Consider the following 16,323-nt stretch of genomic DNA (forward strand, 5'->3'; position numbering starts at 1 on the left):
CATTTTGATCTGGTTTGATCTTGATCAATATCAAAAAAATAAGGTGCAGAAAAGTTTAGTTAACACATGGATTTGTAAAAAGGAAGGACAAAGTTGCAGATGGCTTGAAACTAGGTAAGTAGCAAAGAAAATTCATTTCAAGGGGCTGAAGCCTGAAAACAGACAATCTTAGGGAATCTAAGGAAAGTCATTGCCTATAATTGTGAACTTGACAACTGTGTATGGAATATTACTATATTCACAGGGAGGGCAATTTCAGATACATTCCACATTGTCCTCACAATGATGCTTTCCAGTAAAAATTCTTGTCCCTAATTGATAGGTAATGAAACTGGGGCCAAAAATCACATCATAAGAGTGGCACAATTGGGGCTGAAATGCCGGATCTTAGTGCATTTTTCCAAAACACGTCTGTGTCTTCCCAGATAGGGAGGTGGAGTGATGAAGAGATACAAAGACACCTTTCAGGGTAGCAGGGACTGGAGGGCTGCTGACAGACACAGAGGCACCTGACCCAAGAAGACACAGAGAAGACGAAAGTGCACTGGGCCACAAATCAGAATTAGATCCTGCCCCAACTGTGCAGCTTACTAGCTGTGTGACCTTGAGGAAAGCTACTCTCCTGCCTTGAGCTTCTTATAGAGGACAGAGGGCAGGAAAAAAAATTCTTTATTGATAAATAACTTACAATTAAATAGAGAGGTGCATTTGTTGGGGAATAAAAACTAGGGCAGAAGCTCAATCTCTCTCCATTTCCACCCTGGCACTAGGCCTCAGCCCTCTGATTGAACACTTTGGATGATGAGGTCTTGATGGACAGCCCAGGCTTTTTCGGGCCCTTCGGGGCCTCTGTCTTCCTGGTCAGGTGTGCAGGCACCACCTTGGACCCACTGCCCCTAGCAGGAGAAGCTGCCTTGGTGTTTGGCCTCTGCTGAGCACCCTGGGCAGCTGCCTGTTTCAGGGCCTCGGCCTTGGCCACCACCTTTCTGGTGGGGGAAGCAGCACCATTCTTGACCTTGCTGGCTGTGGGTTTTGAACTCTCACTCCTAACTTTGGTTTTTCTGTGGGCCTCGGCGTCTCCTTAGCTGCTCCTGCTGCCTTTGGCCTTTGACTTCCTGCTAAGCCCATTGGCATGGGAAGGGGCCTACGTGGCTTTGGCTTTGTGGAGGGGTCTTCCGAGCCTTCCCCAGCTTTGCCTTGGTGTCCCCAGCCCCACTGCCTTGCTGGGGAAGGCCTTCTTGGCTGTACCTAATTTGGGGGGAGATGTTTGCACCTCTGCTGGCTTCTTGGTTGCCTTTTTCATCTTGCCTGAGTTGGGAGGGTCCTTCTCTGCTTCACCTGGTTTCTTGGGGCCCTTTACCCTGGCCTCACCAGCTCTCCTGGGGGCGGTCCGGGGGGGGCCATCTTCCTAGACTGGATTTTCCTCTCAGACTTGGGAACTAATTTGAAGTTGCTGGTAGCACCCCCTGCCCCCTGGCCTTGGAGTTGAGGGACCTGGCAAGGAGGCTGAGGTACCCGAGGAGGCTGAGCCACAAGCTGGTTGCCAGGGCCTGCTTCAGCAGGTATTTGAAGTGGAAGATGTCCCCAGGAAAGCCAGTCCTTCTAGTCCTTCCAGACAGGGTATCTGTGTCCCAGCCAGCTAGGCTGGAATAGAGGAGTTCAGAAGAGGAGGCTTGGCCTGTTCTGGGGATTCAGAAGCCAGCCGCCCTCCCTAGCCCAGACCCTGGGCCCGATTCAGGGTAGCAGGTGCTGGAGGGTAGACAGATAGATAGCATGCTAACTGCTGACAGAGACAGAGAAGCTGAAGGAGCAATTGGCCATGAATTGGAAATAGATCCTGTCTCAGCTCTACAGCTTACTAGCTGTGTGACCTTGGGGAAAGTCACTTTCCTGCTTTCGGCCTCGGTTTCCTAGTAAAATGAAGGGGTTGGAACACATAACCTTTGCTGTTACTTCACATTCTAACAATCTATGATTCTGGCTATGATTTGGAAACTCAAAGAGGGATTCTAGAAAAGCCTATGAAAGACTACAATGTCCTTTTTTCTCTTTTTTTTTTTTTGAGTCTTGCTCTGTTGCCCAGACTGGAGTGCAATGGCACCACCTCGGCTCACTGCAAACTTCACCTCCCAGGTTCAAGCGATTCTCCTGCCTCAGCCTCCCAAGTAGCTGGGATTACAGGTGTGCACCACCATGACCAGCTAATTTTTGTATTTTTAGTAGAGACATCATGTTGGCCAGGCTGGTCTTGAACTCCTGACCTCAGGTGATCCGCCCACCTTGGCCTCCTAAAGTGCTAAGATTACAGGTGTGAGCCACCGCACCCAGCCCAATGTTCTGTTTATAGAACAAATACAGATTATTTTGCTATTTCTGCTGCTTTGCCTAACATCCCTTTCATCTGTTCCTTTGGGGGGGCACTGTCCTTCCCACAGTCCATGGGATTCTGTTAGGGCTGCCAATCACAGTGCAGGGCCCCAGCCCCGGCCACACTGATTGGCCCAAGAGTTGCACACGGGACCCAAGAAAACCAATCAGAATCTTTCCCTGAATGTGTATGTGTGGATACAAGGAGAAAAAGAGAACTCACTTCTCGGGTTGCAGAACTGATACAAACCTGGAGATGTGTGCTCCCTACCCTCCTCCCTGCCATTCCCTCCCTCCCGGTGTAGAGGGGGCATCTACCTTCCTCATCTACCTTCATCTTTCCCTCTCATTGTGGAGGCTCATCTAGGGCAGAAGAGAAAAGTGGAGGCAGGAGCGGGTAGGAAGTAGGGAGGTCGGGCACTGGCCTTATGGCTGGAACGTGTCAGATGCCAACTCCCTTCAAGGCTTCTTAGGACATGCGCCTCTAAATTCCCCATATTTAGAGGGGTTGTTCATTTCCTGTGGCTGTCTTCACCAATTAGCACAAGCTTGGTGGCATAAAACAGCAGGCATCTATTCGCTCACAGTCCTGGAGGCCAGGAGTCTGAAATCCCTATCACTGGGCCAAATTCAAAGGTGTGAGCAGGGTGGAGTATTCTCCAGAGGCTGAAGGGGAGAATCTGTCTCGTGCCTCTTCTAGCTTCTAGGGGGGCCGCATCCTCGACTTGTGGCCACATCACTCCAATCTCTGCCTCTGTGCTCACACTGCCGCCTCCTCCTCTGTGTCAAATCTCCCTCTGCCTCCCTCCCTCCTGAAGAACATTTCCATGGCATTTAGGGCCCACCCAAATAATCCAGGATAATCTTCTCATCACAAGAATCTTAATCACATCTGTAAGACTCTGTTTGTTTGTTTGTTTTGTGGTTATGTTTTTTGTTTTGTTTTTAGACAGACTTTTCTTCTTGTTACTCAGGCTGAAGTGCAATGGTGCCATCTCGGCTCACCAGAACCTCTGCCTCCTGGGTTCAAGCGATTCTGCTGCTTCAGCCTCCCAAGTAGCTGGGATTACAAGCGTGCGCCACCACACCTGGCTAATTTTTGTATTTTTAGTGGAGACGAGGTTTTACCCTATTGGCCAGGCTGGTCTCAAACTCCTGACCTCAGGTGACCCACCCGCCTCGGCCTCCCAAAGTTCTGGGATTACAGGTGTGAGCCACCGCACCCAGGCTGACCCTGTCCTTAAATAAGATAATATTTACAGCACCCAGAGATTAGTACCAGATATCTTAGGTGGCCATTAATCAGCCCATTACAGGGTATAAACTAGCCTGAGTTTCATTTCTATTATTTACTACAGAAAGAGTTGTAACACAATGTTTATTAAAAATAGAGAAGTACCAGATAAAAGAAGAAAATAAAATCCAACCCCACTCAATTAAACTACAAAGCACGTGCCACCATGCCTGGCTAATTTTCTGTATTTTTAAATACAGAAAAATAAATTTCTTTTATTTTTATTCTGTATATTAACCAGGATGGTCTGACTCTCCTGACCTTATGATCCACCTGCCTCAGCCTCCCAAAGTGCTGGGATTACAGGTGTAAGCCACGGTGCCTGGCCCATTCAACTCTTAAACGAATACCTAATGGACAGCAGGATGGAACAAGGTGCTTGTTAACAGAGAAGAACAAAATTGGCCTGACTTCTTGCCCCAGGATCTTACAGTCTGCAGAAAGAAACTCTCCTGCCTCTCCTCTTCCCCTGCCCTCCCCTCCCCTCTCCTCCCCTTCCCTTCCCAGTGGGGGCTGTGAATGTGGTTAATTTCCAGTATTTACAAGGTCTAAAAATCAGTTTTTAAAAAACCAGCTCCAGCCAGGCACAGTGGCTCATGTCTGTAATCCCAGCACTTTGGGAGGCCAAGGCAGGTGGATCACTTGAGGTTAGGAGTTTGAAACAAGCCTGGCCAGCATGGTGAAACCCCATCTCTAGTAAAAATACAAAGATTAGCCAGGCATGGTGGCGGATGCCTGTAGTCCCAGCTACTCCAGAGGCTGAGGCACGAGGATCGCTTGAACCCAGGAGGCAGAGATTGCAGTGAGCTGAGATAGTGCCACTGCACTCCAGCCTGGGCACCAGAGTGAGACTCCATATTAAAAACAACCAACCAGAAAAACCCAGTTCTGGCCAGGCGTAGTGCCTCATGCCTGTAATCCTAGCATGTTGGGAGCCTGGGGCAGGAGGATTCCTTAAGCCCAGGAGTTCAAGACCAGCAGCCTGGGCAACATACGGAGAACCTGTCTCTATTTTTAAAAATAAAATAAAAACCAATGCCCAGAAACACACACAAGTTTCCCTTTCCCTTTAAATCGATGCACTTTGGGGCCAGGTGCAGTGGCTCACGCCTGTAATCCCAGCACTTTGGGAGGTCAAGGTGGGCGGACCACGAGGTCAGGAGATCAAGACCATCCTGGCTAACACGGTGAAACCCTGTCTCAAAAATAAAAATAAAGTAAATAAAAATAAATTGATGCACTTCTGGAGAAGCCATCCCATGTGGGAAGGAAGGCCTTACAAATCGGCGTGCAGGACCCCATTGGGAGCACATACAGAGTTACCACACGCAGGCCCTACTCTGCAGCCCTGCCCTGAGAGAGCCTGTGGGGTTTGGTGTCACTGTTGTTGTTCATTTGCTTTTCAGTGCTTTGGTAAATTGTGCCCCTTACACATGTCTGAGTATACAAAGACAGTCCCTAACCTGCATCCTCAAGTGCTGGGGCCAACAAACAATTGGGCTTTTGATTTAACAAGTTGGGTCCCCAAGCTGAGAACCAGTGTTTAATCACTCAGGACAAGAAGAAAGATTTTTTTTTTTTCTGAGATGGAGTGTCGCTCTGTCACCCCAGCTGGAGTGCAGTGGCATGATCTCGGCTCACTGCAACCTCCACGTCCCAGGTTCAAATGATTCTCCTGCCTCAACCTCCCCAGTAGCTGGGACTACAGATGGGTGCCGCCACACCCAGCTACCTTTTTGTACTTTTATTAGAAATGGGGTTTCACTGTGTTAGCCAGGATGGTCTCGATCTCCTGACCTGATGATCCACCCGCATCAGCCTCCCAAAGTGCTGGGATGACAGGCGTGAGTCACCGCGCCTGGCCACAAAGAAAGATTTTAAAAGCCACAAAGGCAGAAAGAGGGAAACAGTGGAAACTTGTGCTGGCACCTGAAGAGAAACTGAGGCAGGAATGATGACGTTTGAAGGGGATTCTAGGAATTTTATCATGAGGTATGTGACACAGACCTTCTTCCTCATCTCCTGATGAAAGCTAGGCAAGTACCCACTCCCTGCAGGTGTGCTTGGAACTGGGCCATCAGATCAGATGAAAAAGTGAGAACAGCCTCGCAGAGGATGCAGGGCAAGCCCCAAGGCCGGCGGGGGGAGAGGTCAGCCAAGTCCAGCCTGCAGAGCCACGTGGCAGTGGCAGCAGCAAGACCCGCTCTGGTTCACCTGCCTGCGCTGGGCTGGACAGTGAGATGACACCTTCCTCTTTTAGCCACACTGCCCAGAGTGAGCTCACACCCTCACTGTGTCTCACCTGGAACATTTTAGCAGCCCTTCACCTGTCCACCCCCACACACCAACATGATCTGTCTGAATCACAAATCTGATCCCATTTCTCCTTGATGATAACCTTTGATGTCTCCCCATGTGCCAGTCTATCCTGTGCATCGAAGGCCCAGTGACAAGGCTCTGTCCCAGTTCCCACCCTCAGGGTTTCTTCCCTGCTCACCTCTGCTCAGCGACACAGGGGCAGCCCTTGACAACCTTCATGCCCTTACACACGCCCTTCCCCTTTTGCTGCCTCAGGAATTCTTATTCATGTCCCATCTTAAATGCCTAACGCCTGGATCTCCCTAGCAAGTTTATGCTCTCCCTTCTCTGGGCTCCCAAAGCACATCAAACCTATGTGGATTCTTGTAAAGGGAACAGATGAAGTCTCTGAGTACTTCCCACACAACAGGAATTCAGCTAAGCCTTTTCATGCATTAGCCCATTGAATCCACAACCCTAAGAGATCAGTCTCACTGTTAATCTATGTATAAATGAGGAGACTGAGGCCCAGAGAAGTTACACACCTTGCCCAGGGAACACAGCTAGAACAGCCGACCTGGGATTTAAGGCCTCTCACATTGGAACTGGGCAGCTTCACTTCAAAATACATTTTCAAACCTTCTGGCCAGGTGGGATGCCTGTAATCTCAGCACTTTGGGAGGCTGAGGTGGGCAGATCACGAGGTCAGCAGTTGAGACCAGCCTGACCAACATGGTGAAATCCTGTCTCTACTAAGAATACAAAAATTAGCTGGGCATGGTGGCATGCGCCTGTAATCCCAGATACTCAGGAGGCTGAGAGAGAACTGCTTGAATCTGGGAGGTGGAGGTTGCAGTGGCTGAGTTTGCACTACTGCACTCCAGCCTGGGCAACAGAGTAAGACTCTATCTCAAAAAAAACAAAGAAAACAACAACAACAACAACAAAAACCTATTTCCCCATTCATCTTTCTTCCCTAGTTTCAAGACGTAACCTTGAAGCAAAGGGGAGAAGCCCTTTCCCTTAACCTCAAATTAGACTCCACGCCCCTCCCTTTCCCACCATATACTCTCTTCACGTGTATCTGACTATATGCTAGTATCTAACTATGTGCTTACTTAGAAGTTCCAGGGGTTAATCTTGAGACAGACCAAGCCTGGAGACCCAGCTGCAAAATGCCAGCGATTACCTCCAGGCAGCTACTCAACAAGCCAGCCATTGTTGAGAGGATGCCAACCCAGGTTCCAGGTGACCGAGACCCAAGAGAGGTACCGAAACAAGACACACAGACTTTGTACTCAACACAAATCCTGCCTGCCTCCCAGCTTGAATTTCCCTTTTTTTTTTTTTTTTTTTTTTTTGAGACAGAGTCTCACTCTGCCACCCGGGCTGGAGTGCAGTAGCGTGATCTCTGCTCACTGCCAATCTCCACCTCCAGGGTTCAAGTGATTCTCCTGCCTCAGCCTCTCAAGTAGCTGGGATTACAGGCGCATGCACTACGCCTAGCTAATTTTTTGTATTTTTAGTAGAGATGGTGTTTCACCATGTTGGTCAGGCTGGTCTCAAACTCCCGACCTCATGATTTGCATGCCTCAGCCTCCCAAAGTGCTGGGATTACAGTCGTGAGCCACTGCGCCCGGCCAAGTTTCCCTTTTTAAGCTCTTGCTTTCTTTCCAGAAATTCAAAGTGGTTACTTTGGGTATGAATCTGGTCATTTCTCCAATTGCCAGTTTTGATAAATAAAGTCACTTTCTTTCTACTGTACCTCGCTCTTGTTATTGAGCTTTGCAAACAGCCAGCAATCAGATCTGTATTCCATTACAAAACCATCCTATTAGGTGCCTTGAAGTACTTCCCATGTGTGTCTTAAATGTGTCCACATCAGTAGCTCCCAAACCTGTTTAGCCTCAGGGTGACCTGTGGGCCCCATCCAGATGGAGGGAACCAGAAGCTCTTGGGATAAGGCCCAGAGTCTGTCACTTCTGAAAGCTGTTCATGTGAGACAGAGGCTCAGCCAGGCTTAGGGTGACCAACTATCCTAGTTTGTCTGGGACTGTGGGGTTTCCTGGGAGATAGCAAAGCCCTGGGCAAACTGGAACGAGCTGATCACCCAGGTAGGAAGTTCAGGCGTGAGCGTCAGTCTCCTCTCAGAACCCTTCAGCTCCCTGTGGCTGGGAACCCTTCAGCACCCAGTACAGTGTCTGACACCTACGAGGTGCTCAGGAAGTGGGGAGAACCGTGCCTTGTGCCTGAAGCTCAACAAACTTGACAGTTTTCTTCAGCTTTAGCCTCAACTGGAAAATAGTGTTCAGGGGCCTTGAACATGGGGGACTCATGCCTGTAATCCCAGCACTTGGGAGGCTGAGGTGGGCAGATCACCTGAGATCAGGAGTTCGAGACCAGCCTGGTCAACATAGCAAAACCCCATCTCTACTAAAAATGCAAAAATTTGCCAGGTGTGGTGGTGGGCACCTGTAATCCCAGCTACTTGGGAGGCTGAGGCAGAATCGCTTGAACCCATGGGGTAGAGATTAAGCCAAGATCATGCTATTTCACTCTAGCCTGGGCAAAAGGGCTAAACTCTGTCTCAAAAAATAATAATAATAAATTAACCTCAGCTTACTGTAACTTTTTTTCAACCTTATAAACATTTGTTTACTTTGTAACTTTTTGACTCTTGAAATAATACTTAGCTTAAAACTCAAACACATTGTACTACATCCGTACAAAACATTTTCTTAGAATGAAGACACGAACACATACATTACACACGTTAGGGTCAGGGTCATCAGTATCACTGTCTTCCACCTCCACATTTTGTCACACTGGAAGGTCTTCAGGGACAATAACATGCATGGAGCTGTCATCTCCTATGATAACAGTGATTTCTGGAATACCTCCTGAAGGATCTGCCTGAGGCTGTTTTACAGTTGACTTTTTTATTTTGTAAGTAGAAGAAATACACTCTAAAATGACAGGGAAAAGTACAGTATAGCAAATACATAAAGGAGCAATATAGTCATTTGTTATTAAGTATTATGTACTCTGTGTCATTGTATGTGCTAGATGTTTATAAGCCTGAGAGCTCAGTGGGTTCGTTTACATCAGCATCACCACAAACCTGTGAGTAATGCATTGAGCTAGGACATTGCCACAGCTATGACCTCACTAAGCTATGTAATTCAGCTCCATTACAACCTTGTGGAACCACTGTTGTATCTGGAGGCTGTGGCTGGCCAAAACATTGCTATGCGGTGCATGGCTGTATAATTATTTGTTTAATGTCTTCATCTCTAGACTGTAAATTCCACCAGGGTAGAGACTGTGTTCCTTCCGCCCTTAGCCCCAGCACCCAGCACAGGACCTGGCCACTGGGAAATGTTTGATAATTATTCTATTTTACTTTATCTTATTTATTTTTTTGAGACCAAGTCTTGCTCTGTTGCCAGGCTGGAGTGCAGTGGCACGATCTTGGCTCACTGCAGCCTCTGCCTCCTGGGTTCAAGTGATCCTCCTGCCTCAGCCTCCCAAGCAGCTGGGATTATAGGCGCATGCCACCATGCCTGGCTAATTTTTGTATTTTTAGTAGAGATGAGGTTTTACCATATTGGTCAGGCTGGTCTTGAACTTCTAACCTCAAGTGATCTGCCCGTCTTGGCCTCCCAAAGTGCTGGGATCACAGGGGTGAGCCACCGCACCCAGCCCACCCTGCCACTTCCTCCATGGAAGCCCAGCCCGCAATGTCACTTCCCCTCCCTGCCCCACTCCATGTCCAGAGCCTCTGCCCAGGGTTCTATAATTTATTACATCCCATCTCACTAGTAAACACTCAAGAACCAATGAGATGCAGGGAGAGCTCCACCAATCCCCCTTGGCTCAGTGGCTCATGCCCGTAATCCCAGCACTTTGGGAGGCTGAGGGGGTGGATCACCCGAGGTCAGGAGTTTGAGACTAGCCTGGCCAACATGGCAAAACCCCATCTCTACCAAAAATACAAAAATTAGCCAGGCGTGGTGGGAGACACCTGGGAGTAATCCCAGCTACTCACGAGGCTGAGGCAGGGAGAATCACCTGAACCAGAGAGGCGGAGGTTGCAGTTTGCCGAGATCACGCCATTACACTTCAGCCTGAGCGACAGAGCGAGACTCTGTCTCTAAATAAATAAATAAGCTGTTGGGGCAAAAAAAAAAAAAAAAAAAAAAAAAAACCTCCAGCTGGTGTCCCCCTCCCTTTAGCCTGAAGTCTGGAAGCAGACACAGTATCTAATGGATACTTATAATTTTAGCCCAAAGTGCCAATGAAGGCATCGCAGGCATCTTTTGGAGCAATTAACTATGAATGCAAAGGACCTCCCCTCTCCAGTGTTCAGCCAAATCGCAAGTATATTCCCTTCACTCATTATAATGTATCTAAGACAATTAAGTATTGTCTAACTATGTCGCAATTAAATCCCCTATAATTAAGGAAGCGGGGAGCCAGGAGAAAAGGACTCTGGTTTTGAAAACTCAGTCCAAGAGGTTGAGCAAAAGAGCAATATACACATTTGCCACTAGATGGCAGGCTTTCTGCTTTATTCGCTAGCTTGCCCAATTTTACTTAATACAGAAATGATCCTGACCAGCACTCTAACAACCCGATCTTCCAAAGTATCCAAACACATTAAAACTCATAGAATGTTAAAGGTGGACAAAAACTTAGTGATTTTTTTTTTTTTTGCCAAACCTTACATTTACAGAAGAAAGAGAGAGAGTCCAAAAAGTAAACCCCAGGTTTTCTATTATTCCCTTCTGCCTCTAAACAAAAGCCACCCAAAAATCTCCTCAAAAAGAGATATAATAAGGGCCAGGTGCAGTGGCTCATGCCTGTAATCCCACCACTTTGGGAGGCCAAGGCGGGCAGATCACGAGGTCAGGAGTTCAAGACCAGCCTGACCAACATGGTGAAACCCTGTCTCTACTAAAAAAAAAAAAAAAATACAAAAAATTAGCTGGGCATAGTGGCAGGTGCCTGGGAGCTGAGGCAGGAGAGTCACTTAAACTCAGTCGGTGGAGGTTGCAGTGAGCCGAGATTGCACCACTGCATCCCAGCCCAGGCAACAGAGTGAGACTTTGTCTCAAAAAAAAAAAAAAAAAGAGAGAGAGAGAGAGACAGAGAGATAATACAGGTGTGTTCCATTTCTGAAAAGTGCGTACAGCGCAATTATGATTTTTTACACCTTTCTTCATGCACGTAATACTGACAGAGAAAGATGAGCTCTTCCATAAACATGGTGGGATGTTTACCTTGTTTCTGTCTTACCTTGTTTGTGAGCTTGGTAAGTCCTGGGGCGAATGAATATCTTGAAGTCCAAGATCCCTTATTCAGCTCTGTGCTCTCATAGCCTTGCCAAAGCCTGGAAAAAGGACAAATGAGGCATCTGAGTTGGTCGCAAGCAAGTAAATTAAAGTGGAGTCCCTACAACCAGCTGGGTGACTTTAGCCAAGGGACTTGCTGCTCAGGACCCTGATTTCAAGAATAGGGGATGTTGGATTCACTCTATCATCTAAATCTGTAAGTGCAAAATATACAAGAGAAGTGCCCTGTGGAGCACGAGGAGTGTTGCAGGACACAGGCTCTCAAAGTGTGGTCAGAGCCCTAAGAGAGCCCTCTCCCTTCTCTAATCACGTATCCATGCAGGGACAGGTTTCCTTCATAGACTTCAGTCAAAACAGCATGTCATTGAAGTGCAGTGGCTCAATGCCTGTAATCCCAGCACTTTGGGAGGCTGAGGTAGACAGATGACCTGAGGTCAGGAGTTCGAGACCAGCCTGGTCAACATGGTGAAACCCCGTCATTTTTAAAAATAAAAAAGTTAACCAGGCATGGTGGGGGGCACCTGTAATCCCAGCTACTTGGGAGGCTGAGGCAGGAGAATCACTTGAACCTGGGAGGCGGGGGTTGCAGTGAGCCGAGATAGCGCTATTGCACTCCAGCCTGGGCCACAAGAGCAAGACTCCATCTCAAAAAAAAAAAAACCTCACAAGAGATTGAATGAAGGAGATATGAGAATCTGTAGACCACTTAAAAGATTTGCAAAACTATAAAACAATACCACTCTCCAAATGTCTTTTAGGAAATCTAATTATTATTGGTAAAAATGTATAATTTATGTTAACACGTAATGGGTTTTTACAGTTATTGTTAGACGTATTAATAAACATTTGAATTTCTCAGCTATAATTTCTAATATAGTAAGGCAAATATAAAAATGTCTCACATGAACAAAAGCACTTGGAGGTTCTCAGTCATTTTTAAGAGCATAAAGGGGTCCTGGGACCAAAAATCTGAGACCTGCTGCTGTAAGTTTCATCAGCCCCTGTCTTAGCCCTGTTATTTATCTTTCATTCTTCAGAAGCAGAGAATTGTATATCCAAAGATGTTAATTTCAGCATTATCTACAATAGCAAAGAAAAAGGAGACTAAAAGAGAATGTCTAATACCAGAGGAAAGGTTCAACGACAATAAATATGCTCCATTAACTCAGCAGCATTATATTATAGTATTATCATAAAATGATTATATGGCATAATGTTAAGTGAGAAGACATGCATTGGCACTACCACTGATTGTAAAATGTGAGACTGGGGCCTAATATATAAAAGTGAAAACACTAAACAGCTACTATGTTGAATTTGGATGTTAAAATCATGGGTAGTGTTTTTCTTTAAACTAGTGGCTATCACTATTTTGTTACTTTTTTTTTTTTTTTTTTTTTTTTGAGGCAGGGTCTCTCTGTCACCCAGGCTGGAGTGCAGCAGTGCAACCATGGCTCACTGCAGCTTCAACCTCCCAGGCTCAAGCGATCTTCCCACCTCAGCCTCCTGAGTAGCTGGGATTACAGGTGTGTACCACCATGCCCGGCTGCTTTTAATATTTTTTGTAGAGATGGGGTCTCACCATGTTGCCCAGGCTGGTCTTAAACTCCTGGGCTCCAGTGATCCCCCCACCTGAGTTCCCAAAGTGCTGGGATTACAGGCATGAGCCATCACACCCAGCCTTGTAACGTGTATCTTTAAGACAGCATTTTAAAGTTACCATTGGTGAGTGCCTAGGGCTCCCCCAGGTAGGCTAGAGACAGAGGCCACTGTCCTTTTCCATTTAGCAAGCCAAAAAGTCCCAGTTCTGAAAAGCTACCTTCCTTCAGCATACCCCCACAAAAGTCATTGTCCTCAAGGCCTCTGGGAACAGTCTCTGACAAATGGCAGATCTGTGCAAATACACCACTGCCCCAGTCAAGGCCACAGCCACCGGCCCACTTAGGAGAGCTGGTGAGCTGGTGTCGAAAGGGAAGTGGCCGGTGCTGTCAGCCTGGCCAGCGGGCTGACAAGGGGTCTTTGTGATGGGAATAAGACTGCATCCCCCTCACCTGGAGATTCTCCAGCACCCCCTCCTCTCCTGTACTGCCCCCCAGTATACACGCACACACGGTGGGGGGGTTATGTTTGCTTCGTAGGTGTGTTAATAAAAATCCCTCTTAGCCTCACCACTTCTGAGGTTTTGAAGTGAAAAACTTTGCCCAAAAGGAAGGTTCATCTTCAAGGCAGCCTCACCTTCACCCCATTAAGTAGCTCCTGCTCACATCTTTCCTGAAACCACTTAAGGTAATTCCCCGTCTTAACGCTGAAGGTGATTATGGTTCTATTTCAGACTCCCGGTGTAGGCAGCACAGGGTGAAAGCAATGCCCTGGGTAATCAAGGAGGTGATTTTCTTCAGGCGATTGCATAGGGAGAATGTTCACAAATACAGAGAAAGTTCTCAGAGAAGAAATGCTGGGGAGCTGGGGGTGGTATAGAGGCAAGACTAGGGGAAAGAACGGACGTGGACACGGCTTATTTGAGGCGTGGGATGGAAACCTGCAGAATATGCAAGGGCAGAGGGGTCCTTTGCAATTTCTACCTCCCTTTGGAGCACCAAATAAAGTTCAACATAGGCACAGGGTACCAGAAAGCTGGCCTCCCTTTTAACTGAGCAAGGAGGAAGTAAGTAGTAAGAGCAAGGTCCTAGATGCCTCCAGGGGAGGTGGTGCTGGGGACCCAGGTGAGAGGAGGCTGTGGGGAGAGGAGGAGGCTGTGGGAGGAGGGCACACATCTCCAGGTACTCTTTGGCAGCTGAAATTTCACTCCTCAAATTAAGAAATCGTCAGCCTGGGTGTGGTGGCTCATACCTGTGATCCCAACACTTTGAGAGGCCAAGGTAGGTGGATCACCTGAGGTCAGGAGTTCTAAATCACCCTGGCTAACATGGTGAAACCCCGTCTCTACTAATAATACAAAAATTAGCCAGGTGTGATGGTGCACATCTGTAATTCCAGCTACTCGGAAGGATGAGGCAGGAGAATCGCTTGAACCGGGATGTAGAGGTTGCAGTGAGCCACAATCATGCCATTGCACTCCAGCCTGGGCAACAAGAGCAACTCCATCTTAAAAAACAAAAAATTCAGAAATCATGTCCTCCCATCCTATCCTTCTCCCTGTGTCTTCCTCAAATAGCAAGAGAGTGAGGCTATGGTTGAAAGAAAACCAGCTCAATGCCTTGTATCCCCCGCAAACACATATACACACATGCAGCTCTGTTCCAACTGCCTGGAAGGAAACTGGCTGTCACCAGAGGATTCCAGCCAAATACCTGGGGTTCCTCAAGGATGTCTTTTGAAAACAACAACAACAAATGTAGATGGATTTTGTTTTTTGTTTTTTTTGAGATGGAGTTTCGCTCTTATCACCCAGGCTGGAGTGCAGTGGTGCGATCTTGGCTCACTGCACCTCCCAGGTTCAAGTGATTCTCTTGCCTCAGCCTCCCGAGCAGCTGGGATTACAGATGTGCACCACCATGCCCAGCTAATTTTTGTACTTTTAGTAGAGATGGGGTTTCACCATGTTGGCCGGGCTGGCCTCAAACTCCTGGCCTCAGGTGATCCGCCTGTCTCGGCCTCCCAAAGTGCTGGGATTACAGGCATGAGTCACCGCACCCAGCCAAAGACAGAGGGTTGAATAGCTCCAGTCACAATGGAAAGTTTTAATTTTCCTCTGCAATAAGAACAGCCTTTTTCTTAATGTTTTCTTTGATAGAGGCAAGCCCCACATCTCCCCACTCCCCACCACTGGCTTCTTGGCCCCAGTCCTCCTCTTTGTCCAAACAGCCAGATGTGTGCATTTTTCTCCATTCACATGGCACAGCGTTTAAAGATGAGCTGTTTCCCCCATTAGCGACTCTTTCCACCCCGGGAGAGACTCTGTTTGTGGAGGATTCGTGCTGTTGGCTGTAGATAAAACAATCGGGGTGGGGGCTGCTTTGGAAACAGGGGGAGGGGTGGGGATTTTTCCATCTGGAATCACAAGGCTCTTCTGGTAGGCCCAGATGGAACCACGATCTGTCTGTGGAGACAAAGCTTCTCTTGGAACTGGCCATGGCTGCAAGAATACGAGGCTTTTGACAACCAGTGGCCGAGAGATAGGAAACTGAAGTGGGTTATGAAATGCCAAGGACAGATCACTAAGCCCATTCATAAGCTGAACTCATGTAATTCATCAAGGAGCTTCCCTGAGCCAGTGAGAACAAGGATTGTAGAACTTTGAATTCAGACCTGGATGTTAGGAAAACAACTCCAAGTCCGACAGTTCCACCCTCCTTAGCTTAAGTCGTCTCTCAGCCGGGAGCACACACTAGAACAATGCTGGGTCTTCAATTACTGTAAAGAATTTTATAAATGCTGAGTGTCCCTGTCGACACTATTAATGAACATCCTCTAAGCTACACTTAAGCCAAATCCCAAGGTATAATTAGGGATACTGAACAATGATATAACGTAGATTGCTAGTTTGCTTGAAGCTCCCAACATCCAATTAGAGGGTGGTAGCGATTTCCCAGAGCACAGGAGATGAAAACCATCTGTCACAGCCTGCTTCCTAAGTCCTTCCTTCCAGGAGCTCTTTGTGTCACCTAATACCACAGAAAAGGAGCACCTTCTCAGCCCTGAAATGCCATCTTCCGACCAGACACCAGTTAACAAGTTGCATGCCCCAGGGCAGGCCACCTTTCCTCTCTGAGCCTTCATTTTCTCTTCTAGAAAATGAAGCTGTTGGACATAGGTTGGTGGCTTTCAAACCTTTTAAAGCAGTGGAAACTTTTGTTTTTCTCAAGAGGAAAGCCTGATGATGGAACTCAATTAGGAATATCTTTATGTCACTGGGAGGAAGTATAATAAACACTCCACTAATCAGACTGCTGGAGGGAGATAGCTCAGCTCTTTTGTGTCTTAAGTCTCCAAGCAGACGATCAGCTCCAATGGATTGGATCACTGCCTGAAAGTATTAACTGCTTAATA

At 47.4% G+C, this 16,323-nt stretch overlaps 1 long non-coding RNA gene and 1 pseudogene across 1 annotated transcript in view; both read right to left on the minus strand.

Annotated features, from left to right (window-relative positions):
* Positions 1-16,323, minus strand: part of LOC135274180 (uncharacterized) — a 55,051-nt gene that overhangs the window by 28,564 nt on the left and 10,164 nt on the right. Inside the window, exon 2 of the long non-coding RNA XR_010341963.1 lies at positions 11,258-11,351. This is a non-coding gene — a long non-coding RNA (uncharacterized LOC135274180). The remainder of the gene's footprint in view (positions 1-11,257; positions 11,352-16,323) is intronic.
* On the minus strand, positions 767-6,199 carry LOC105734105 (histone H1.8-like; annotated as a pseudogene).

This window comes from Aotus nancymaae, unplaced genomic scaffold (genome assembly GCF_030222135.1).
Source record: "Aotus nancymaae isolate 86718 unplaced genomic scaffold, 86718_ANA_hifiasm-v0.15.2.pri h1tg000011l, whole genome shotgun sequence".
In the NCBI taxonomy this organism is placed as follows: domain Eukaryota; kingdom Metazoa; phylum Chordata; class Mammalia; order Primates; family Aotidae; genus Aotus; species Aotus nancymaae.